This window comes from Molossus molossus, unplaced genomic scaffold (assembly GCF_014108415.1).
Source record: "Molossus molossus isolate mMolMol1 unplaced genomic scaffold, mMolMol1.p scaffold_m16_p_6, whole genome shotgun sequence".
NCBI classification, from domain to species: Eukaryota; Metazoa; Chordata; class Mammalia; order Chiroptera; family Molossidae; genus Molossus; species Molossus molossus.
The window spans coordinates 50,616,538-50,638,767 of record NW_023425399.1 but is presented as its reverse complement, the minus strand read 5'-3'; the positions used below and the strand labels follow the sequence as shown (position 1 = coordinate 50,638,767).

At 39.8% G+C, this 22,230-nt stretch overlaps 1 protein-coding gene across 2 annotated transcripts in view; it reads right to left on the bottom strand.

Annotated features, from left to right (window-relative positions):
- The window catches only part of SYNDIG1 (synapse differentiation inducing 1), a 394,531-nt gene extending 372,835 nt beyond the window's left edge, over positions 1 to 21,696 (bottom strand). The window contains exon 1 of one of the 2 annotated variants that reach the window (XM_036245078.1): positions 21,583 to 21,696. The gene's annotated coding sequence lies outside the window, so the exon portion shown is untranslated. Of the gene's footprint in view, positions 1 to 21,232; positions 21,285 to 21,582 lie in introns of those variants that run through there. The other variant, XM_036245077.1, reaches the window with a different exon arrangement.
- Positions 21,697 to 22,230: the final 534 nt, after the last annotated feature.

The window sequence follows — 22,230 nt, the reverse complement described above, 5'->3', positions numbered from 1 at the left end:
CACCTTGGAAAAATAAACTCCATAGTTCAGATCCTGTATCCCTGGTTTTCTGTCATTTGCTGCTGTTTCATTTCTAATCTATGTACTCAGACAGTTGTTTAATCCAGTCTTTCTAATAATTGCACATGCCTAAGACAGAAGAAAGCAAAATAAGCTAGATCCAATTAAACTTTGCCATTAATTTCTGTACAAATCTGGATACATTATTAGACATGTAAGGACATAAAAATTCTATTTTTCCCCTCATTTTTCTATTTTTTCAGTGAAAACACTGGAGAATGATAGAACTGAACAAAATTCTTCAGATCCAAAATTTACTTATGTAATAATCAATGTACCCATATAACATGAAAAATTGGTGGTATTGATTTATGTCCCAGTTTCTGACTATGGAGTTAATGGTGCACCACATTCTAAAATGTGCTTTTGAGAAACAATCTGACACACTACAAATTTACATTGACATTAGAAAATAGGAAACTATGGGAGTATCCATATACCAAAAATATGGTTCTGGATCTTTTCTGGTGAGAAAGGATTTCACCTTTTATGAATTTGTTACCTATAAAGCTGTATTTTATTGTTTAGTATTTGTGCCATATCATATTTTCCAAAGTGGACACAGCAATATTTACCATCCCACAACTATGTCACAATGTGGCCTAGGCATTACCCTCATTGAGGGGTAGGGTCTCTGTCCCCTCTCATGAGTGGGCTGGTGACTCACATATAACTGATCAAATGTGACAGTAGTGTTGTTATGTAGCTCTTGAAGCTATGTCAGAAAAGTCCTTGCAACTTACATCTTTTGCTAGAAGACTAGCACTGAAGCCTTGAGCAGCCGTTTAGGGAATCCAGTACCTGGAGGCCACCATGCTGTGGAAGCCCAATGTAACCCAGGTAGAGAGACTACATTAACAGTTCCTGGGGTTTCAAAAAGCTTCCCAGCTGGCACCCAGCTGCCCAAATTCCCTGATATTTCAGCTCTGGCTACCCTCTGACTGTATCCTAATGATAGACTAGAGCTGGAAGCACCCTGCTGTCCTCTCCCAAACTGCCAACCCTCACCATTCCATGCTGGTAAGTTTGGGGATCTGTATGCAACAATAAAGAACCACAGCTGTCTATAAAATGGTCTGACTCTGTCTATAGTTTCTCATCTGGTTTCCCAGAGTTAAAAACCAATGGAGTAGATCAGATTCTGAGGCCACACCAAAATGCCACATCTTAGTAGTCCCAGACCTTTATGACTTCTGACCCTTATCCTGCACCCTGTCTGGAAGACCTCAGTGTGTTTTATTTCTTCAATTAAATGCCTAGAGGTGGAGTTGCTGAATCTTATGGTAGCCCTATTTTTTTATTTTTTTGAGGAAACTCCATACTGTTTTCCATAGTGACTGCATCAATTTACATTCCCACCAACAATCCACTTCCTCATCAATGCTTGTTATTTCTTGCCTTTTTGATGCTAGCCATTCTAACAGGTTTGAGGTGCTATTTCATTGTGGTTTTGATTTTCATTTTCCTGATGATTAGTGATGTTGAGCACCTGTTGGCCACCTGTATATCTTCTTTGGAAAAATTCTATTTATAACATCTTACCATTTTAACTGCATTGTTTTGTTATTGAGTTATATTAGTTTTTTACATATTTGGGGTATTAACCACTTATTGATACATGATTTGTAAATATTTTCTCCCACTCAGTACATTGCCTTATCATTTCGTTGATGATTTTCTTTGCTATGTTAAAGCTTTTAAGTTTGATGTAGTAACCCTTGGTTATTTTTGCTTTTGATGTCAAATTCAATATATATAACACTGCCAAGAATGATGCCAAGGAGGTTGCCACCTATCTTTTCTTAGAGAAGTCTTATGGTTTCAGGTATGGTTCAAATCTTTGATCCATCTTGAGTTAATTTTTGTGTATGGCACAAGATAGAGGTCAATTTTTATTCGTTTATATGTGGCTAGTTTTCTCAACACCATAGAGTGAAGAAACTGTCCTTTCCTTTGATACATTCCCTGTGTCCCTACGTTTGGTTTATTTCTAGGCTATCTAGTCTGCTCAATATATTTATATGCCTATTTTATGCCAATAGCATACTCTTTTGGTTATTATAACTTTATAATGTAGTTTTAAATCAGAAGGCATGATGTCTCCACATTTGTTCTTCTTGCTCAAGATAGCTTTGGTTATTTGGGGCTTTTGTGGTTCCATGCAAATCTTAGAAAAATTTTTTTTTTCTATTTCTGTACAAAAATGCCATTGGATTTTTCATAGAAATTGCACAGTATCTGTAGATTGCTTCAAGTAGCATGGACATTTTAACGATATCAGTTATTTCAAACCATGGGCACAGTATATCTTTTGATTTTTTTCTGTGTCATCTTCAATTTCTTTCATCAATGCCTTATCATTATTATTTCATAGTACACACCTTTAATCTCCTTGGTTAAATTTATTTCTAGGCAGTTGGTTCTTTTTGATGCAGTTGTAAATTGAACTGGTTTCTTAATTTCTCTTTCTGATAATGTTATTAGTGTATAGAAAGCAACAGATCTTTAAATATTATTTTTCTTATCCTGCAACATCACTGAATTTGTTTATTAGCTCTAATAGTTTTTTGGTGGGGCCTCTAGGCTTAATATCATGTCACCTGCAAGTAGTGACAGTTTTATTTCTCCCTTTCTGATTTGGATGACTTTTATTTATTTATTTTTTTCTTGTCTAATGACTCTGGCTAAGACTTTCAATACTACATTAAATAAAAGAGGTAAAAGTGGACACCTTTATTTTGTTCCTGATCCTAAAGGAAACCCTTTAAGTTTTTCACAATGGAGTATGATGTTAGCAGTGGGATTGACATTTATGGTATTTAATATCTTGAGGTACATTCCCTCTGTACCTACTTTATTGAGGTTTTTATTTTTTTATAATAAATGGATCTTGAATTTTGTCAAATAGGTTTTTTTCCATCAATTAAAATGGTCACACAATTTTTATTCTTCATTTTGTTAATGTAGTTTAATATAGTGATTGATTTACTGATGTTGAACTATCCTTGCATCCCTGAGATAAATCCCACTTGATCATAGTGTATGGTCCTTTTGTTGAATTTGGTTTGCTAATATTCTGTTGAGTATTTTTACATCTATGTTTATCAGAAATATTGGCCTACAATTTTACTCTTGTGTTATCCTTGTCTGGTTTTGATATCAGGGTAATGCTGGTCTTCCAAAATGAGTTTAGAAGTATTTCTTCTTCTATTTTTTAGAAGGGTTTGGGAAGAATTGATATTAATTCTTCTTTAAGTATTTGGTAGAACTCATAAGTGAAGACACTTGGTTCTGCAATTTTGATTGTTGGGAGGTTCCAGAACTTTTCATTTTTCAAATATTGGTATGCATTAAATTCCCATTTCCAGCTTTCCCCTAACCCCAGGTAACCACCATTCTATTTTTGTCTCTATAAATTTATCTATTCTAGGAATCTCATATAAGTAGATTCATATAGTATTTGTCTTTTTGTGAATAGATTATTTCACTGAGCATAATGTTCTCAAGAATCATTCATATTATAGCATGTGTCAGAATTTACTTTCTTTTTAAGGCTAAATAATATTTTTGTATGTATATATTACATTTTGTTTATCCATTAACAGATATATAGGTTGCCTTTACTTCTTGGCTATTGTGAATAATACTACTATTAACATGGGTGTGCAAATATCTCTTCAAGATACTGCTTTCAATTTTTTTGTATATATACCTAGAAAGAGGATTGCTGAATCATATAGTAATTCTATATTTATTTATTTTTTGAGAAATCTCCAAATTGTTTTCCATAACATTTACAACGATCCTTGCATCCTTGAAATAACTCCCACTTGATCATAGTGTATGGTCCTTTGAATTCATTGCTGAATTCAATTTGCTAATATTTTCTTGAGTACTTTTAAATCTATGTTCATCAGAGATATTACAATCCCATCAACAGTGCATAAGAGCTCCAATTTCTCCACATGCTCACCAACTCTAATTCTTTCTTTTTTATTTTTTTATTTTTTATAATAGCTGTCCTAATGAGTTTGAGGTTAATTAATGTAGTTTTAATGCTTGGTTTTATTAATTGGTAAGGCAAATCCTCTTTCATTCCTCTTCACTTAAAAAAAGTAGCAGAATAGCTTCATTATTCTTTTATAAACCTTTGAGTAATTTTTTCAAGTACAAAAGGCAGTATAATATTGGGATTCTGATTGGAAAAGCACTTAGTTTACAAAGTAATTTGGTGAAAATAATGATATCTTGTTATTATTGAGTGTTCCTATCCAGAAGCATTGTATTTCTCTCCATTCATTGAAATATTTGCTTATTCCATGAGTACAAATTTATGGTTTATTTTGTATATATCTCACACATTTCTTGCCAAAGTTATTTCTGGATATCTCATACTTTGGTTGTTCTGTTAATGCCACATCAGAACATGGGGTATATCCTGGTACCAAGGACATCCAGAGTTGGGGACACTGAACTTTGAGGAAAGGATGCCAGGAAGAGGTGATGGCCAAGCTGAGCCATTAAGTAGATTAGTAAGTTAGCCAACCAACAATGGGAAGAGGCATGAAAGCATGTGACATGTATCTGTTCATATGTGTTTTGAGGCAGGACTGTCCCAGTGTTCTGGGAATCTAGAAAAGTAAAGGTGAGGCCAGAGTATAGATAGAACTATCATTAACAGTCTGTTATCTTCCACAGGTAGCCTGTCGTCCTATGTCATGGAAGATTAGAAGTCAATAGAGGACTTTGGAAGGAGAGTCATTGATTGAGACAGATCTGCACTTCAGAAAGCTCATTCTTCCAACAGTCCTGGAGAACAGAGGTGAGAAGCACAAAAAAGCAGGTAAGGAGACTTGCAGGATCCTACTGAGAGAACCTGACAGAGATGGGTGTTTAGATGGGACCAATGTCAGAAAAGATGCAAAGGAGAGGTAAAAAATATATATATTTGGAAAACAAATTAGGTAAAGTCTCTAAGAGATAAGCAGTTTCCTGGGTTATCTGGGTTATTGTGTGTCATCACCAGAGAAAGGGATATGGGCAGGAGGCTAAAGGGTCTGGGGAGGCAAAGAGAGAATAGGTGCTCTGAGCCTGCTGCCCCAGGGAACACCCAACAGAGATGCTAGGGGGCATGTGGGTAGACAAGCCTGAGCCTTGGGAGGGTTTAGGTATAGAAAAAAGAAATTGAGAAACCAGCTGCACATAAATCACAGCTTCAAGTGAGGCACAGGATACTTTAGTTAGTCAGAGTATCAGAATTGTGAAAATAGTGGGCTTCCGAGGTTCCCCCCATTCTCACAGAGAAGAAAAAATCAAAAGAGGGTCAGAGTTGGGAAGAAGGCTTCAGAGGAGAGGGAGTACATGGTCAGGACTGTGCTCTCAAGGCATTCTCCAGGAGTAAGCTTTACTCTGGTAAAAATAAAGTTGTTTTAATGTTTTAATGTGTGTCCCCAAGATACAACTGAGTTCATCTTTCTTTTATTTTCTAAGAAATGCACCAACTTCATCTTATAGAGAGATGTTAGCAATGGATAGAGTCCAACTCATCAAAATATGTTTTTGAAATATACAAAGCTCTGAATTCAAATTCCAGGAAGACCAGTATTTCTGGGCAGTGTCTAAAGACAAAGGACATTTCATTATCTGGGAAACATTTTATGCTAACAAGATGGGAACACACTGTCATGAGGTCTTCCTGGTAGCCCTGCTCTCATATTTAGTTTACTTTGCTGTTATGTATAAATGTCTGGAAATAAATGTTACAGAAAATCAGTTTTCCCATCTGATTGTTGTATGTTCTGCAGGAGACCTCTGTTCTCCTGGACTTTTCTAGGTGTATAATTTTATGGTCTGGCCTCCAACCCAGCTTTCCCTTCAGCCATACTTACGGGTCATAGGCTGCTGACTTGCTATGGGTGCTGTTCTCTAAGGAAAGCACCAAAGAACACAGGGGAGAAATTTACCTAATTACATTTTGTCCTTCTTGGATTTTATTACAAAATGGAAGAGTCTGCATCTGTCTGTCTGTCCAGCTACTGCACAGGATGTGTAATTGTCCTAAGCATTATGCTGTTTGTTAGCAATGCCAAGAAAACTGTGTGTGGAGGGTAAGGAATCATGAACTTTAGAGACAAACACAAAACCAAGCAAACCCTAAAGACTTGGACCCATGTGCCAAGGCCCTTCCTCAGTTAACATAAGATCACAGAACAAGATAGGAAATCTTGCTGGGTCTTGTCCCATCAAGTATAACATGGGGGCATTTTTAAGAGGCTGCTGAGGAAATCAAATGGAATGATACACACATTTCAATCTTTACACTTCCCTTTCCTTGTTCTTCTTTTTCTCTTCTGGTCTGGGAGAGAGATAGTGATAGTGCAACAAGTCATAAACAGTAGAAGCTTCTGTTGATTGTCCTGAATGACCCTTATGACAAGCTACAAACAAACTATGAAAGCTTTAATTTGGCCTTCAAACTTGGATCACTCTACTATTCCAGATTCATTAACATACCTCCATTTTACCCAGACACCAGAAGGGTGGGACCCCTTTTGAATTCAGCCAGGCTGGCTTTGTTGTTAGGCACCAGGCTTAATAAGGTACAACAGCCACACACAAGAGAGTATATTGAGTGGAGGTCCACCATACATGGAGTGGCATCCATGTCCAGCCTCCAGGGCCAAATTTTGAGGTCAGGAATGCCAGAAAAATGCATTGATGTGGTAGGTCTTGACCCCTGGCACCTGGAATATCTGCAGCTGTGCAGAAGTGTGTCCATTCCTTTGTACCGTCCTCCATCGGCACTAACATTTGAATTACTCACCCCTTCTCTTGACACACCTCAGTTTCCACTGAAGCTAATGCCTCCAGAGCCCATGTCTCCCCTTCCTGACTTCTCTGGAGCCCAGGACACACAGAATTCAGAGAGGAAAGAGAGCAGGGCACCATAGGGGCTCACCTTTCTGGCTCTCCATGATGGTCTGGCCTCCACCTCTGCCACTTCCAGAATCCAGAGGCTCATGATCATGCCCAACTGCTCCCTCTTAGCTCATTCACCTGCTTCTGAAGCAGGCCTATCTCATGTCCTCAATGTTGCTGCTCTCTGGTCTGTGGCATGCATGTGTGTGCCCACATGCAGGCAGTCAGACATGCATGCACTATGCATCTACACACCCCTGGTCTCTCGCCCAGATTAAGAGGCCCCCTCCATGTCTGAGGGAGATGTTTCTGGAGGGGTGACATGGTTTTCTCCCATAGGTTGATGGGGCAGCCCAGGAGTATCAGCCGTGAGGTTAGGATAGACTATCAGGAGTAGAAGTCCACTTCGATTCTGCAGATAAAGCAGAGAGGTTCAAGGCTGTGAGGTCTGGGGCCACAGGTGAGAACTATGCCCTGGGAATGTTCTTAGAAGATGCTAGAATGACCTGCATGGTTCACCTCCATGATTCATCTGGGTGCCTGAGGCAACATTAAGGGCCCTGATAGCCGAGAGGGGACTACCACACAGAACTTGTCGAGGGAAACATTGCTGCTTCATTTCCTCCAAGTCTTTCTTCTCCTAAGTCCCAGTGCTGGAGGAGTAGAACAGAAGAATTAATGGAAGAGCATGCCAGGCTCCCTCTCATCAGGCATCATTTCTCCAGCTGTGGGACAGGTGACTGTAAAATTGGATATAACTTGCAATTCTAAATTGGACTAGACACTTACTGTCTGAAGGTCACCAGAAAGCTCAGCAGGTACCAAGGAGCAATGGACTATTTAGAGCACAGATAGGGTAATTCTAAATGGTTTACAGCTTGGCTAACTTATCCCTCATCAAAGAGTCACTGGGAAACCTTTTGCTCACATCATCTGTGAGTTTGGCTGTTACAGTCCTGGGTGCACAGAGCACATAGAGACAGGCAGTGTGGGACTCCAATGGGGATAAGATCACAGTGGACTGTAAACCAGATGCAGTCTTTGCCAGCAGAGGAGCTTCCCAGTTAGGGAAGGCAAAAATGGTGAACTGGAAGGGAGGAGGGAAGCTCCTGGTTTGGCATTCCAGTTTCAACTTCTCAAAATGAAACCCTGGTGTCAAGGAGTACTTAAACATGTGAAAACATCCTACTCTGGCAACAACAAAAAAAGGACTTGAGGCTGGACAGTGATCAAACACCATTAGAGACAGGGTAGCACCATGCTGTTACCCGTTGCACTAGAGCCACTCACCGAGCTGATCTATGCTCTGTGGTCCTATTAGCTTGTGATGCACACCAATTAGAGCAGTTACTGGAGTCTTGGATGGAAATACATGTATGTAACCCAAGAGCATGAAGTACATGTTTTTCTTAGAAAGGTACTTGGCAAATCAGCCACTCAAGGTCAAGCAGCAGGAAAGAAAACTGCATTATTCTACATTTTGATTCAACAAATAAAATTCTCTTCTATAGTTTTAGAATAAACTGTGATGTTCCAAAATATATTCAACATTCCTATTCACCTACACAAAGAACATTCAGATTAGCAATCACGCCAATGAATAGTATGCAAAAAGACCCCAAAAAGTGGGGTGAAAGGGGATGGCAGAAGACCTACAACATCATCAAAGAAGTGACACTCCTTGTTCTGAGTCACTTGAGTGGAATACTTTGTTGCAGGTTGGATGTCCATTACTGAGTCCAGAGGCAATTAGGAGAAGATTCCAACAAGAGCCTTGATGATCTAATTCTGCTTAAGGAGAACAGCAGAGTGGTTACCCCATGTGTAAAGGTGGAAACCTTACATCCATAGTTTTAAAAAATCAGGATAAGAATGAAAGGCAGAAAATGAATTTAGAAATAACAAAACCACTCATTTCCCTTTATTTAAAATTGGCTTTGAACAGAAATTCTTTGTGAGGGAATTTAGAGTACCACACTGTATCAGAGTACTTACATGACTGTGATGTGTTTCTGGTTTTAGTGCACAAAAGAAAAACTGCTAAATAGTATGCATATAAATTAATCAGCTCTAGTTCTTTGTTGGTGAACTGCTTATACTAAAGGACACAATGGTAACCAAAGGGAACTGGGAGAAAAAACTGTATGTGGGATCTTTACAGGCAAGAAACACTATAAGCACTTTTAGGCTGGGTTGGGAGTTGTATGATTGCTCAAGGCAGGGTCCTCTCCAGGATCAACATGCACACAGGGTGGAAAGGCTCTATGGAATGTAGATGAATAGCTCTTAAAATAAAAAAAAATATATGAATGGTTGAGCTACTAGCACTGGCCAGACCCTGTACTTATATGACATCTCAGACCCAGTGCACTGTTTACCTGTGACATCTTAACTTTCTTCACTGCAGCACCATTATCGCAGCTGGTAAGGATAAGGTCCCTTCTGAAGGAAACATAGTATAAGAGGCCAAGTCTAGATTTCAGCTATTAAGGTTGAATACAGAAATGCGTACTGTATTTAAAGGCAATTTTAGTCACAGCAAATGACAGAAGAATTGGTAGCAATTTTGGTACAAAGAGTCGAGCATTCTCAGGATCTCCTCCCATGCTAAATAGAGCCCGAGTCCACCCCTAGGCAGTGCTACTGAATTCACAACTCTGCCCCAGGTCTTAATCCCATTAGAATCTTCAGAAACAAACCTATTTCAAACACCTGCACCAAATGAGAGCCTGTGGCACTAAACTGTGAGAACCAAGATCATGGAAATAAGTTAAAAACTACATATTGTACACATGACAGAAAGGTAAGTTTATGTAACATTTTTGTTTCTTTTTTTCCCTAAGCAGGGGTAAAGTCCTAATATATTTAAGGTAAGATATTTTTCTCTTTCAGAAATATCTTCACTTTAAAGTTGAGGCACTGAAATAAAACTTTTATGGTTCTAGTTGTCTGAAATGTCTGTTTACTTTTTGGTTTTGTTTTGGATATTGACATTTCCCAAAAGAGAAAAAGATTATGGAAGTAATAAGTGGAAGCACTCTTGAAAATGGTTGACCAATAAGGCCAAATGTTTGAGAAGTAATAGTTTTCTAAATTTTGAATTTAAATTAGTTGGGCCCTTTATGAAAGAACCAACTTGCAATCAGGAAATACCTATTTTCTCCATATAGCATGATCAGGACCAAAGTTTGAAATGTCTCTGATCTATATAAGAATCAATTGGCTGAAGTGCTAATTGAGGCTCACTAACAACCAGCATCTGCCACACCCTCCTGAAAGCCCCTTGGCTAAGCACCAGAGGGAGTTTTTCAATCAACTGACAACCCAAAACTCATCAAGTAACCTACACTGCTAGCCTCCAGGCAAAAAGCTAGAGGATAACAGTACCTTTCCTGGGCTGGCAACTTTAACCAGGAAAGTAAGACTTGACAGAGGTGTTCAACATGGGAACTCCCTCGCTCATCTAAACCCAGGAGAGGGAGCCACAAACAGCAGAACACGAACACCCACAGGAAGAACTTGACAGGCTCCAAAGCCCACAGTAATAGCCAAAATGGTGAAACACAGAAACAGAAGCCAAATGAAAGGGCAAGAGACCGCCACTGAAGATGAGATCAGTGTGGAGCAGTTAGGCATGTTAACAGAGCGAGAATTCAGAGCCATGATCTTGAGGAAGCTGAACAGCATGAGTAAGGACATAGAGACACTGAAAATAAGTATATGGGAAATTAAAAACCAACAAGAAGAGATAAAAAATCACATATCAGAAATGAAAAACACATTGGAAGGTTTAAAAAGCAGAGTAGAGGAAGCTGAGGACCGGATCAGTGAATTAGAAGACAGGGTAGGAAAAATCAACCAATCAGAAAAACAAAAGGAAAAAACGATTAAAAAACAGGAAGACAGCTTAAGAGAACTATGGGACAACTGGAAACGTAATAATGTTCGCATCATAGGAGTCCCCGAAGAAGAAGAAAATGAGCAAGGGATAGAGAATATATTTAAAAAAATAGTGACAGAAAAGTTCCCTAATTTGGTGAAGGAAGAAGGCATTCAAGTTCAAGAAGCACAGAGAGTCCCAAGTAAGAAGAACCCAAACAGGCCCACACCAAGACACATAGTAATTAAAATGCCACAAATTAAAGACAAAGAGAGAATCCTAAAAGCAGCAAAAGACAAGAAACAAGTTACCTACAAAGGGAACCCCATAAGGCTCTGAGCTGACTTCTCACAAGAAACACTACAACCCAGAAGAGAATGGCATGAAGTAATCAAAGTCATGAAAAACAAGAATCTGAATCCAAGACTACTCTACCCAGCAAGGCTATCATTCAAAATAGAAGATCAAATAAAGAGCTTCCCAGACAAAAAAAGGCTAAAGGAACACATTAGCACCAAACCAGCACTGCAAGAAATGTTAAAAGGACTGCTGTAATTAGCATTAGAAATGGGAAGAAAAATAGAACCACACTAAACAAAAATGGCAATAAATAAGTACATATCAATAATCACCTTAAACGTAAATGGATTGAATGCTCCCATAAAAAGACACAGAGTAAATGATTGGATAAGAAAGCATGACTCATCTATATGTTGTTTACAAGAGACCCACCTCTCAACAAAAGACTCACATAGGTTGAAAGTAAAGGGATGGAAAAAAATCCTCCAAGCAAATGGAAAGCAAAAAAAAGCTGGGGTAGCAATTCTCATATCTGATAAAATAGATTTCAAAATGAAGACCATAACTAGAGACAAAGAAGGCCACTATATAACATGGAAAGGATCTATCCAACAGGAAGATATAATGTTGATAAACATACAGTATATGCACCCAATATAGGAGCACCAAAATATATTAAAAATCTTCTGGAGGACTTCCAAGGAGAAATCGACAACAATACAATCATAGCAGGGGACTTCAACACCCCATTGACAGCACTGGATAGATCCTCTAGGCAAAAAATTAGCAAGGAAACAGAGACTCGAAATGAAATACTAGACCAAATGGGTTTAATAGATATCTACAGAGAATTACACCACAAAACTACAGAATACACATTCTTCTCAAGTGCACATGGGACATTCTCAAAAATAGACCAAATGATAGGACACAAGCTAAATCTCTGCAAGTTCAAGAAGATTGAAATCATATCAAGCATCTTCTCAGATCACAATGTCATGAAACTAGAAATCAATTGCAACAAGAACATGCAAGGACATTTCAACACATGGAGGCTAAATAGCATGTTATTAAACAATGAATGGGTCACCGAGGAGATCAAGGAAGAAATTAAAAACTTCCTGGAAACCAATGAAAATGAAGACACAACAACACAAAATCTATGGGATGCAGCAAAAGCAGTTCTGAGAGGGAAGTTCATAGCACTACAGGCCTACCTCAAAAAGCAAGAAACATTTCTATTTGACTGTCTAACCTCACAACTTAAAGAATTAGAAAGCAAACAAAAAGAAAACCCCAGAGCAAGCAGAAGGAAGGAAATAGTAAAGATCAGAGCAGAAATAAATGACATAGATAACAAAAAAACAATTCAAAGGATCAATGAAACCAAGAGCTGGTTTTTCGAAAAGATAAACAAGATTGATGGACCCTTAGCTAGACTCACGAAGAAACAAAGAGAGGGAACCCAAATACACAAAATCAGAAATGAAAGAGGAGAAGTAACAACAAACACCACGGAAATACAAAAGATCGTTAACAACTACTACGAACAACTATATGGCAACGAAAAGATAAACAAGATTGATGGACCCTTAGCTAGACTCACGAAGAAACAAAGAGAGAGAACCCAAATACACAAAATCAGAAATGAAAGACGAGAAGTAACAACCAACACCACGGAAATACAAAAGATCATTAACAACTACTAAGAACAACTATATGGCAACAAATTCGACAATCTAAGTAAAATGGACAAATTTCTAGAAACACACAGTGTCCCAAAACTATTCCTGGAAGATATAGAAAACTTGAACAGACCAATAACAATTAAGGAAATTGAAGAGGTAATCAAGACTCTCCCAGCAAATAAAAGCCCAGGCCCAGATGGCTTCACAGGGGAGTTTTACCGAACATTCAAAAAAGAACTAACACCCATTGTCCTCAAACTATATCAAAAAATTCAGGAAGAAGGAAGACTTCCAAACACGTTCTATGAGGCCAGCATAATTCTAATTCCAAAACCAGAAACAGACACTACGAAGAAAGAAAACTACAGGCCAATATCCCTGATGAACTTAGAAGCCAAAATCCTGAACAAAATATTAGCAAATCGGATCCAGAAATACATCAAAAAAATTATTCACCATGACCAAGTGGGATTCATTCCAGGGATGCAAGGCTGGTACAATATTCGCAAATCCATAAACATGATACACCACATAAACAGAATGAAGAATAAAAACCACATGATCATATCAATAGACGCTGAAAAAGCATTCGACAAAATCCAGCATCCATTTCTGATAAAAACGCTCAGCAATGTAGGAACAGAGGGATCATATCTCGACATAATAAAGGCCATATATGAAAGACCTACAGCCAACATCATACTCAATGGACAGAAACTAAAAACATTTCCATTAAGAACAGGAACAAGACAGGGATGTCCACTTTCGCCACTCTTATTTAACATTGTACTGGAAGTCTTAGCCACAGCAATCAGACATGAAGAAAAAATAAAAGGGATCCAAATTGGAAAGGAGGAAGTGAAACTGTCATTATTTGCAGATGACATCATATTGTACATAGAAAACCCTAAAGACTCCATCAAAAATCTATTAGACCTAATAAATGAATTTGGCAAAGTAGCGGGATACAAAATTAACGTCAAGAAATCGATGGTATTCTTGTACATCAATGATGAACTCACAGAAAGAGAAACTGAAAAAAAATCCCATTTACCATCGCGCCAAAAAAAATTACGATACCTAGGAATAAACTTAACCAAAGAAGTAAAGGACCTATTTGCAGAAAACTACAGGTCATTGAAAAAAGAAATAGAGGAAGATATAAAAAAGTGGAAGCACATACCCTGTTCATGGATTGGAAGAATTAACATCATTAAAATGTCCATACTACCCAAAGCAATCTATAGATTCAATGCAATCCCCATCAAAATACCAACGACATATTTCATAGAACTAGAACAAATGCTTCTAAAGTTCATATGGAACCAAAAAAGACCCCGAATAGCCACAGCAATCTTGAAAAAGAAGAACAAAGTAGGTGGGATCACAATACCAGATATCAGGTTATACTACAAAGCGACTGTAACCAAAACAGCCTGGTACTGGCACAAGAACAGGCATATAGACCAGTGGAACAGAACTGAAAACCCAGAAATGGACCCAAGGCAATACGCTCAATTAATATTTGACAAAGGTGGCAAGAGCATACAGTGGAGTAAAGACAGCCTCTTTAATAAATGATGTTGGGAAAATTGGACAGCTACATGCAAAAAAATGAAACTAGACCATCAACTTACACCATACACAAAAATAAACTCAAAATGGATAAAAGACTTAAATGTGACCCGTGAATCCATAAAAATTCTAGAAGAAAATGTAGGCAACAAAATTTCGGACATCATAGGGAGCAGAATTTTCACTGATACATCACCTAAGGCAACAGAAATAAAGGAGAAAATGAACACATGGGACTACATCAAACTAAAAAGCTTCTGCACAGCAAAAGAAACAATCATCAAAATGGAAAGGCAACCCACTGTATGGAAGAGCATCATTGCCAATGATGTATCAGATAAGGGGTTAATTTCCAATATATATAGAGTGCTCATACAACTCCACAAAAGGAAGACAAAGAACCCAATTAAAAAATGGGCAGAGGAGCTGAATAGACACCTCTCCAAACAGGACATACAAATGGCCAAAAGACATATGAAGAAATGTTCAACATCACTAATCATCAGAGAGGTGCAAATTAAAACAACAATGAGGTATCATCTCACACCTGTCAGAATGGCCGCCATCAACAAATCATCAAACAACAAGTGTTGGCGAGGGTGTGGAGAAAAGGGGACTCTAATACACTGCTGGTGGGAATGCAGACTGGTGCAGCCGCTATGAAAAACAATATGGTGCTACCTCAAAAAATTAAAAATTGAACTTCCATTTGACCCAGTGATCCCACCGCTGGGAATATACCCTAAGAAGCCTGAAATACCAATCAGGAAGAATCTATGTACCCCCTGTTCATAGCAGCACTATTTACAATAGCTAAGATCTGGAAACAGCCCAAGTGTCCACCAGTGGACGAATGGATAAAAAAGCCGCGGTACATATACACAATGGAGTACTATGCAGCGATAAGAAAGAAAGATCTCTTATCCTTTGAGACGACATGGAGGGACCTGGAAAGTATTATCCTAAGTGAAAGAAGCCATGCAGAAAAAGACAAATACCATATGATCTCACTTATATACGGAATATAATGAACATAACAGTCTGAGGAATACAGTAGACCCAGACACATGGAAATAGGGCACAGACTGACATCCCTCAGAAGAGAGGATGGGGGGTTGGGGGGGTGGGAAGAGATAAACCACAGAACTTATATGCATGTATGCATGACCAATGGACATGGACAACTAAGCCGGGGATGGGGCAGAGGTGCAGTGGGGTGGCGGGTGCCAATGGGGTAAAAAGGTAAAATATCTGTAACAAAAAAATAAATAAAAATTCATTAAAAAGAAATACAACAAAAATAAAAAAATAAATAAATAAATAAATAAAAGAATCAATTGGCAAACTAAAAACACAATGAACATTGATTTGAAACCCCAAGAGCACAATTCCCCATCTCTCTAGAATAATTGAACTCCTAGATGAAGTCTTTTTTTCCCCAAGTAAATATGTAAGTTGTCCTCTGGATTGATCTGAAGTATGCTTTCAGTTGCAGCTTTATTTTTATTATTTTCCATACGTGTGTGTTGTTTCTTGGTTGTGTTATTCTTAGTTCTAACAGTTATCTTAGGTAGTAATATTTATTTGATTTTGTACTTTTATTTATGTAACGGAACAAGTTATCATAAAATTGTTTAAGATGATTAGGACTTTTGATCTAAATAAAGTTTGCAACTTCATCATGTACTATAAATGGATCTTTGTAGTTTACTGGTTATCTGCTTCAAGAGACATATGAAAAAATGTTCAACATCACTAAGTATCAGAGAGATGATGCAAGTTAAAACAACAATGAGGTATCACCTCACACCTGTCAGAATGGCCACCATCAACAAATCATCAAACAATAAGTGCTTGCAAGGGTGTGGAGAAAAGGGGATACTAGTACACTGCTGGTGGGAATGCAGACTGGTGCAGCCACTGTGAAAAACACTATCGTGTTACCTCAAAAAGTTAAAAATTGAACTGCCATTTTACCAGTGATCCCACTTCTAGGAATATACCCTAAGAAGCCTGAAACACCAATCAGAAAGAATGCATGCACCCCTATGTTCATAGTAGCACTATTTACAATAGCTAAGATCTGGAAACAGCCCAAGTATCCATCAATAAATAAGTGGATAAAAAAGCTGTGGTACATATACACAATGCAATACTGTGCAGTTATAAGAAAGAAAGATCTCTTAACCTTTGAGACATCAGGAAGGGACCTGGAGAGTATTATCCTAAGTGAAACAAGCCAATCAGAGAAAGACAAATATCACATAATCTCACTTATTTGTGGAATATAATGAACAAAACAAACAGATGAACAAAATAGACTCAGAGACATGGAAGTAGGAAACAGACTGACAAACCTCGGTTAGGAGCAGGGGTATCCAAAGAACTTATGCAAATAAGCATAACCAATGGACATAGACAACAATGCTAGGGCAGGGGAGGCCAGGCAAGAATGGAAGGAGGGTGTCAATCAGGGAAAAAGAAGAAACATCTGTAATAAAAATTAATTAATTTAAAAAAATAAATAAAATAGTGTATCTTAGAGAACATGCATCATGTAATTTTTATAATGTGATATGAGTCTAAATTTAGTTGTGTTACGTTTAGTTGTATCATGAGGCCAGTGTGGCTCAGTGTTTGAGCGTCAACCCATGCACCAAGAGATCGCCAGTTATATTCCAGGTCAGGATACATGCCCAGGTTGTGGGCCTGATCCCCAGTGCGGGGCATACAGGAAGCGGTCAATAGATGTTCTCTCTCATCAATGTTTCTATCTCTCTCTCCCTCTTACTTCCTCTCTCTCTAAAATCAATAAAGGAAAAAAGTAAAAAATTAAAAGTTTAGTTGTGTTAAAACTATTGCTCATAAGCCTGTCCTATACATTCCCTTTAACCCCCAGCAGGCATGAATATCTACACCACTCAGGCACATTCCTATGAGAGAGATGCACACACATTGTCCATATTCTGACTCTTGCCAACTAGGTACAGTGAAGGGCCTGAGATCATTTCTCATTCTCAGAGATCCATGGAGATATAAAGGAAACATTACGTTTAACAGACTAGAAGCTGTTCTCAATCCAGTCTTCCCCATATAAAAAACTGTGACAACCACAGATATTTTGTTTTAAAAACCCTGGAAAGAATATAGATGAAAAGAAACAATCTCAGAAAAGTTATGTGATCTAAGATTGTTCAGCAAGCAAGCAGCAGAGCTGAAAGTTTGAAACCTTTCTTTTCACAGACACAGTGAGAAAATATCATAGGGAGCAGAGGCAATCATGGACTTGAGAAAATCACAAATGTGTCTTCCCCACTTCTCCCTCCTCCACTCCCATCTGAAATCTAGTATACTGCCCTCAGGGACAGTGAGGGGACTGAATTGTAGCCCGATGCCTGAAAGAGTTACTGCAACTCTTCTTTAAAACACGTTTATGAACTCTCAGGAATAATTTGAAATGTCTAAGTATCTTGTACAGAGAATGTTGAACAATAACATTTGTTAACACCACCGCTACATTGCAATTCTGGTGACATGGGCAGAAACTTGGGCAGTCTATTTTTAATGTTTTGAATATTAATATTTGAATATCTTTATTGTTTTGCTTTTCTGACACGTGGACCCCAATATCTGCAATGTAATGATGCTAGGTTTAAAGCTATACTCTAATATCACCTCGTATCATTGTACTTCCACAAAATGGCCTTGTGACTTTCTACTGAAAGGGCAGACAGTTTTGCTACTCAGTTCCACTGCTTTGCTGCTGCTGCTGACAAATAAACACCCCATCCTTCAATTCTTGACACCTTCACCCACTCATTCAAAGAATTTTGCTGGCAAATTGAAGTCTGTACAAACTACAGGTCACAATCAGTTTGTGGTAGACATTAAGAATTTCCAATGTGCACAGGGACCCTGCAAAGGAAAAGTGAGGGTTTCAGGGTCATGCTGATGTCATGAAAAAACAAGTCTTTATTTATAGGAGAAAGACATAAAATTGTACTCTTACAGAATAGTTATTCATATTATAAAAAGTTAGCTAAGGGTGCCTTTAAATAGTACACCTTATAAAGGTGTTCAGAAGTCTGGCTGCATCCTCCAAGAATGTCATTGACAATTTTTAGAAACAGCTTTTATATAAATGAAGGTGTAGAGGTGTGCAGGGTAAAAGGGGGCCATGTAGGTGGGTGAGTGTAGAAGTCACTCTCTCACTGTATCTGGAGGCCTTCCCCATGCTATTTTCCAGTCAACAGAAACCACATTTGAAATGAAATTTGAGTGAGTAGAGTGTCTCTCCAGAGAATGATGTGACCAATGTGATAAGCAAGTGTTTTCTAATTGAGAGATGAAATATTTAGTACTCTTCATAAATCTCAGAATAGTACTGACAAGTGTCTTTGATAGAAAATGTACATAAGAAAATATCTTTTTATTCTCTTATAATACTAATAACTCCCAGAAAAACAAATGAGTTAGATTTGATAAGAAAAAGAGTTCAATGTAGCACTATTATGTTAGGTTAATGTGGAAAAAATTAATTGCTTATCTGTGAAATAATTTTTAAAGTGTTTATAAAAAAAGTTATTTTGTTTATCATGGTTCAACTAGATTATTTTGTATATACTGCACATCAAATGGTATACGTAAAATGTCTCTTTTTCTCAGGATCTGGATCTCCCCATCCTCCAGTCCTGCTCCCCCCCCTCTGCCCCCCATTATGCCTCAAGGAATGTTAGCAGATTTCCTTTTTCTATTCCAAAATAGAAATGGGGGCATGACTTCATTTTTTTTATTTTAACATCACCTATGTTCTTGTGGATGAAAATGGGCCAAATGCTAACCTGACAAGCTCAGGAAAGGCCTGTGTGGCGGCCTTGCAAACTCAAAGACCTAAAGTACACAAAAGATGGTCTAAAATTAAAAACTTTTCAACTAAAAACAGTTTGTGGCAGGTAGTCATGTGCTCGGTCAGCATCTTCTCTGACAAAAGTCAATCTTTATCTTAACTGAGACTGTCTATTGTCTTTTTACATCTATGATAACATATCTTTGAAACATCAAAGTAATTTTCCTTTTTCCAGACCCCTCAAAGCACAGGCACCGCTCTGCGAAAACCAGAAATCCCTTCATTGTCACTGAATTAATTGTTGACTGTTAACTATCCTGTACCCACTATGTAAAAGATGTATGTGTCTATCATTTTACCTTTTATCCAACCCCAGATGTTTCCCTGCCTTGCTTTCTCCCACCTCTCTAATCTAGCACCAACAGATTTCATATAACTCACTATGTCTCCTCGTTTGATTGTAATGTATAAAATAATGTGCAAAACTGCCATTCTCTGGAGCACTATGTTTTGCTCCCCAGCAATCGTTGACAGTTTTGGCTCAAATAAACTCACAAAATTTCTTCACAGGTTTGAATGTTTCTTCTGTTGACATTCTAATGAAATAATTTAGAGCAGTCATGCAGTAATTTCTGTTAGATGAAAATGAAGTCATCAGCTGGAGATACATAATGATACATTTGGCAGTGACATGTTTGCCATGGTTTTTAAATCCATCAAACATGGCCTCCAGAACTCTAAGGAGGGGTAGTAAACAAGGGGGGAAGGGCAAAAGGTTAATGAGTTTGGTGTGGGGTGAGGGGTATACTGAAAGCTCAGTCTTCTATTATTCCCTCTACCTTTGTGTACCATTGACATTTTCAAAAAAACTTGAAATTAGATTTTCCAATTTTTTTCTTTATTTACAAAGGCCCTGTTGATTATGACTACTTCATTTTCATGCAGTGTGCGTGTGTTTGTGTGTGTGTGTGTATTGGGGGGGGGGGGCGGTGCAGAGAGACTGGTGGGAAAGGGCACCATATCAGCTACAAGTCAACATTTGCTCCTTGCAAAGGTGGCAGAGAGTGTAGAAAGAGGGAGGAAGGGCTCTTCCTCACACACCCCACACGCCCAGAACCTGTGGTCTGATCTCCAGAAAGTCATTTCCACAAAACTGCAAAGCACACAGCATGCAATGATTCATTAGAAAATTCAGCTAGAGCTACTTCCTGTCCTAGTCAGAAAGTACTTCAGACTACCACCCTCCACCCGCCCCCAACCCCTTCCCCCGCCTCCCTGGCGGCTCATTTTCACTTTGGCTCCTGTGAGAATTTCGGAGTCAGTCCCCTCTTGGAAGACCTCATTTCTGCACCAATGCGACTTTGCCCAGGCAAAGGCACCTCAGCAAGGAAAGTTGGCTTGCTCCTCCCAGTTTGTTACCAAGCTGCTAACCCTACGTAGGTCTGCGCAGCATTCCCTCCTTTTGGGCTCTGACCAAACACGCGGGCCAGTAAGAGGGAGGGGGGACAGATACACAAACACAGGTGCAGATACCACTGCCTGAGCCTGATTCCAATTAAAAAACGGAGTCACGCACCACCTGCCCCATATCGGCCAAGCTGCAATAAACACCGGAACATAGTCAGGAAAGCAAGGCATAGAATGAGGGCCAGTGGCACGGTGGCACCAGAGCATCTGATGTCGCAAATGGGCTTTGTATACCTGAAATCTGGGTGCCAGGAGTCCAAGCCTCTGCGAGGAACTGACCCCGAAGGAAATAGAATGCCACCAGAGGACCCCTTCTTCTGTCCTTCAGAAAAGCCTAACGACTACACTGCAGCCTCCCCATGGCAGAGCTGCAATCGCCCACTCTACAGGAATCTTCAAGAAGCACAGAGAGCAAAGCCCCTTCTCTAAAGAAATTGCCTAACTCATTCTTCTCTCTACTGCTTGAAGGGCGCACACGAAGAGGCAGGAAAATCTTACCTAGGGAAATCGAGACTAGAACTGGAACAAACAAACAGAAACAGCCACTCGCCTTCCTCTCCGCTCCTGGGCTGGCAGTTACTAGGGTTTTGGGCTCTTGCGGTTGCCAGGGAGCAGGCAGCTCACAGATGCCCATCCTGCTCTTCCAGAAAAGGGGCTCGGGACTCGGGGCTCCGGCCTCGGGGCTTGGGGCTCTGTGAGTCCCCGTTCGGGTCGCATGTTGGGAGATCCCGACCAAAGAGCGCTCGAACCCTCGCCTTCCTTTCCCCATCCTCTCTGCAAATGGAAGCCCAGTTTCCTTTCCGGTGTCAGATAGACCTTGGTCCCCAGCTCCGCGGCTTCCTACTCACCATACCCAGCCAGTCTTCTCTGGGTCGCTCCAGGAATTCACTGGAACACGCAGAGCCTATGCTCGCCGCGCTCCTTCACAACCTGGGCACAACGTTCTGTTGCGCTCTTAGGTCTCCTGCTCACTAGCTCCCACAGACTTTGCAGAGCAGCCCCTCCACATTGCTAGGCGCGTGGGGTGGCGAGACGCCAAACTGCAGCCGGAGCCGACAGCACACGGCCCCTTCCTCCGCATCTTGCTGGCCTGCTCTGCTCTCTCCTCCTGGCTCGCGACCCTGCGCTACACAGGTCCCGCGGCTGCGATCACCCGCACTTACCGCAGGCGCCTAGCCACCTGGTCTGGGCGCTCTGAGGCGGAGCCAGGACTCCCTCCTTTGCCTGGCCGGCTTGCCTCCCGCCCACCCATGGTCTCCGCCCCTCTGCCACCAGTCCCTCCGCCGCCCGCGCAGTCGGGGCGCTGGACTTACCTTTAGTACCTGGTGAGCTGGCTAACACTCCCAGGCGCCCTCCGGCAAGTTTTCCCAGAGAGCAATCGTGCGGGAAGCGGCGTGGTGCGGCGCCCGCCTTTGATCCTCTGGTCCCTAGCTCTCCTCTCCTCCCTCTCCCTCTTCTGCACCTCTCCTCACCCTAGCCCCACCCCCGCAGCTCCC